Genomic DNA, 5,344 nt, shown 5'->3' with positions numbered 1-5,344 from the left:
GTGGCGTGTGTGGGACTCTTTCCTCACTTATTGACTGAACATTTTGTTTTTGATTATACTGGAAGGTATGTTTCAGGACATTATTAAATGTGAAATTAATTCAAAACTGTGTTACACTTCACACTTTGCGTATGCATAATTATAGTACTTATCATAGTTTCACACATTTAAACTACAACTCCACAAATCTTCCACATCTGGTAACACTCATGAAGTGCCGTCTAATCCATTTTGCATGTTAAACAACTAAGTTAAGCTTTGTTATTGTTTCAACTGCAGATTGCCCCTTTAAGGTGAGGTAGTGCTACTGTGTGTATCACACATGTTTTAACTGCTGTGCAGTTAAGTCTCAACTGTTATTTTTCAGTGGAGGTGTTGTTTGAATGGATGTGCTATCTGTAAAGTGTACATAGCTGAAGTCAACCAATCAGCTGAGGGGAGAGGACATTCCTGGTTACAAATGGGGAATAAACTAACACGCTAAGAATGAAATATGCCACAATCGTTAACACATTACAAGGATTTAAATAATGACTACACCTGAGCCCATGAATTCCAAAGGCATCAATAAGGGCCATGAAATGCTGGAGGTTTTTTAAGACGCTGGATGGAGTTTTCCGACCGTTCCTGCGGAATGCTTAATCCGATTCTTTAAGGAGTTCTGCTTCAGGTATTTCCTGGTACAGGAATCCAGTCCCTAAATATTATCTTAACACCTCTTTTTAACGATTTGGATCCATTTTCATTTAGTCACTGGTCCTGGCAATGATTGATACCATTGGAGTAACCAGGTACCTTTTTGTTTTCTAATGACTGGCTGTGGACTGACAATGGGGACTATAATGTAAGGTCATAGATCATATTAAATGATGTTCTGTATGTAATTCTATGTGTTAGGTACTATTGTACCTAATTGTGTAGAGACAGCTAGGTTGGTATAGTACAGTCATGATCTAACAGACATTATAAACCAGGTGATTTGAGCCCTGAATGCTGATTGGTTGAAAGTTCTGGTATAACAGGCCGTATACATAGGAAATGACCAAAAATGACTTTTTCACTGTTCTAATTACGTTGGTAACCAGTTTATAATAGCAATAAGGCACTTTGTTGGTTTGTGGTATATGGTCAATATACCACGACTAAGGGATGTGTCCACGCACTCCATATCACTTATCCTTATCGCATCCTCCAGATGGGAGAGCTTCTCCTGTTGTGACTTGATATGAGTGTCATCAAGGTTAGGCTAGTCTCTTCGTTAGCCATGTGGTTTATACTGGAGAGCACTATGGAAAGCATGTGGTTTCATCTTAGCTGTCAAGTGAAATAGAAGGCATGTTAGATTTGAACAGAGGTGAGATCCTCCCAGACTGCCTAGCTCAGCTGTTTGGGATAAGGGGGCTCACTCTCATAGCCCCTCAATATTGGGAGTGGTCTTTCCTCTACTAGGATTTTGCCAAGGCGACTGGCACTGAATATAATGGCCTCCCATTCAGCCTCTCCGCTCACAAGACATAAAAGTTAACAGGTGTTTAATGTCAGAAGTGTTTCATATGAGAGTCACAGAAATAGAGACAGGCAGCCAAGAAGGGTAGAGGCTTAAAAAAAAAAAATCTATATACGCATTATTTAAAAAATACCATGGTTAAGGCAGAGATGGAGGTTAACTTGACTGGGTTTTTGAGCCATGTCACCACAGCACTCCATCGCTGGCAGCTTTTTAGAGAGACAATGGCAAAATAAAATGTCATAGGAAACACAACACAGAAGAAACAGATCAAAGATTAGGTTTGTGGTAACCATAATAATATGCTGCTGGCCACTACTGACCTAACCCAGGGAGTGCGAGAGGATACAAGATTCAGTCATTTAAAAAAAAAGTCAACTTTCTTCACTGACCAACATAGGAGCTGCAAAGACATGGTGGCATAGGGGCATGGACAATCTGGGACCTCTAGAAGCTTCCAAAGACTAGAACACCATAAAATTATTCATTATTCGGCAACGTATTCAGACCTTTACTTTTTCCACATTTTGACAAGTTACAGCCTTTTCTAAAAATAGTTGGGGGGGGAAATCCTCATCAGTCTACACACAATACCCCATAATGACAAACCACAAACAGGTTTTAAGAAATGTTTGAAAAGTTATTTGAAAAAAAAAAATAATGGAATATTACATTTACATAAGTATTCAGACCCTTTACTCAGTACTTTGTTGAAGCACCTTTGGCAGCGATTACAGCTTGGAGTCTTCTTTGGTATGACGCTAAAAGCTTGGCACTCCTGTATTTGGGGAGTTTCTACCATTCTTCCCTGCAGATCCTCTCAAGCTCTGTCAGGTTGGATGGGGAGCATTGCTGCACAGCTATTTTTCAGTCTCTCCAGAGATGTTCGATTGGGTTCAAGTCCGGCCTCTGGCTGGGCCACTCGAGGACATTCCGAAGCCACTCCTTTGTTGTCTGTGTGCTTAGGGACGTTGTACTGTTGGAAGGTGAATCTTCGCCCCAGTCTGAGGATCTGAGCACTCTGAAGCAGGTTTCCATGAAGGATCTCTCTGTACTTTGCTCCGTTCATCTTTCCCTCGATCCTGACCAGTCTCCCAGTCCATGCCGCTGAAAGAAATCCCCACAGCATGATGCTGCCACCACCATGCTTCACCGTAGAGATGGTGCAAGGTTTCCTCCAGACGTGATGCTTGGCATTCAGGCCAAAGAGTTCAATCTTGGTTTCATCAGACCAGTGAATCTTGTTTCTCATGGTCTGAGAGTCTTTGGGTGCCTTTTGGAAAACTCCTAGCGGGCTGTCATGTGCCTTTTACTGAGGAATGGCTTCCGTCTGGCCACTCTACCATAATGGCCTGATTGTTCTCCCCCGATTGCTTAATTTGGCCGGGCGGACAGCTCCAGGAAGAGTCTTGGTGTTTCCAAACTTCTTCCATTTAAGAATGATGGAGGCCACTGTGTTCTTGGGGACCTTCAATGCTGCAGAAATGTTTTGGTACCCTTCCCCAGATCTGTACCTCGACACAATCCTGTCTGGGAGCTCTACGGACAATTCCTTCAACCTCTTGGCTTGGTTTTTGCTCTGACATGCACTGTCAACTGTGGGACCTTTATATAGACAGGTGTGTGCCCTTCCAAATCATGTCCAATCAATAGAATTTACCACTGGTGGGCTCCAATCAAGATGTAGAAACATCTCAAGAATGATCAATGGAAACAGGATGCGCCTGAGCTCAACTTCCAGTCTAATAGCAAAGGGCCTGAATACTTATGTAAAGAAGGTATTTCTGCTTTTTATTTTGAATAAATTTGCAAACATTTCTAAAAATCTGTTTTCACTTTGTCATTATTGGGTATTGTGTGTAGATTGATGAGCAAAAAAATGTATTTAATCCATTTTAGAATAAGGCTGTAAAGTAACAAAATGTGGAAAAAGTCAAGGGGTCTGAATACTTTTCAAGGCACTGTGTATATAATAATATAATAAGTCCTCCATATGAGCAGTATTGAGCTCAAAGTGGTAATATACAGTCAGACACCTCAGTCCAACTATCCTCAGTTAGTTCTAGAACATCTAAATTATCCTTGAAGCCTTGATTACCTGATAAACCCCTGTGTATATTCAAAAGAAGTACATCTGACATAACATTCATGAAAGGCTTGTTTTCTATGAAGGACATTTTTATTGAAGTGTGAGCGCAGGAGAAAGAGAATAGTCGCAGAGGCATTTAGGCAACGAGGCCCTTGACTAAAGAGAAGTCTCGCATGAATGTGCTTGAGTTGCATGTATTGTCTATTGCGTGCCGGAGGCAGATGGGAGCTCGTTTGTCAGTAGAACACACTTGAAAATCCACTATAAATCATGTCTGCGCTATCTACACAAATGAATTGGACTGTAACAGTGGGCTATCCCCCCACTAAAAAGTGCTCCTGTGCTTTGAGTGTGAGCCCAGTAATGTAGCCAATGCTGAGTTGTTTTGAATAACTTCCAAGAGGAGGAGGGCACAGCTAGGCCTGCTCTTCCCTTGTCTCTTGGTAACATTTTCAGTATAAGGTGTGTGCCGTCCAAAGGGTTCTTCCATTTAGTGGTTCATCGCATGCAAGGATAATGTTTCTTGAGAAAAAAAAGATTAGGGGCATTTGAATCATTACTTAGGTGACTAAAAGCATACTTATAGTCAGTCGGTGGCGCTCTTCCTCCACTTCTCAATGTCGAAGTTGATTAAGGGTGGATCTGATATTTGGTGAGAAAGGCAGAGGACCTTTTGGGAGCAGGTATTGCAAATGACTCTTGGCAGTGCCCTCTCATGTATTGCTCCATCTGAACGCAATTTGGCAGCGGTTCTTGTAAGAGAGGGGGAGAATGGCGTGCTGCAAGCCTCCTTCCTCATACCAGCACGCAAAGGTTCAGGACCTGTCATAAACACACCCTGGAGAGGATGGGAAACAGAGATGTTACCATGGTTCTGTCATGCGGCTCGATTAACCAGGATTTCTGTTAAAAACATACGGTTAAAGTTATATGCTGTGTAGAAATAATGAGACACAATCACTCACGCCAGGTTAACCCAGTATACATGCATGTCTTGGTTTTTGTTGTAGTTTTCTCCCTTACATCACACAGAGGAGGAATTCAGGGAGTGGTAGTTTTCTCCCTTACATCACACAGAGGAGGTATTCAGGGAGTGTGGTAGTTTTCTCCCTTACATCACACCACGGAGGTATTCAGGAAGTGAAAATGAAATTTGTGGACAAATAAATACATTATGTCAACTCTCCATAACACCAACATTACAGAATGATCTGCCATCATTGTAATTGAATATAACGATGATAATTACAATTATTACATATAATCACCTTGAAAGGTTCAATCTGCAATATTTAAAGGAGATGTTCACTTTATTTGAACTAAATCTGTATTTTGGATGAAAATGGGAGGTTATAGAATAGTCCAGACTCTTTTTTTTATTTTTGTTATTTTTTTACATTTCAATTGGTTTTGAGAAACTTACCCCAACCAGCGATAAACTTCCTTATGATCGTTCTGCAGTGCTTAGATAAGACATTAACAAAAGCTAAAAAAACATCAAATAAACTACAAGTTTTATCTCCTGCATCAGGATGCTCAAATTAAGATCCTACATCTGAATGTCACAAAGCCCATATTTACCTGTGGGCCCCAGACACCACCTCCATGTCAGTGTCTTTCCCAGCCAGCAGAGGGACCCATCTTATCTAATCTACCTTGGCTGTCCCTGAGTATCCCTCTATATACAGGCTAGAGAGCATGATGTGGACCTTACAAACAGGCATTTACTCAAACACTATGGGGTTTCT

This window comes from Oncorhynchus mykiss, chromosome 14 (genome assembly GCF_013265735.2).
Source record: "Oncorhynchus mykiss isolate Arlee chromosome 14, USDA_OmykA_1.1, whole genome shotgun sequence".
Taxonomy (NCBI): domain Eukaryota; kingdom Metazoa; phylum Chordata; class Actinopteri; order Salmoniformes; family Salmonidae; genus Oncorhynchus; species Oncorhynchus mykiss.
Note: the sequence above shows the minus strand (reverse complement) of the source record.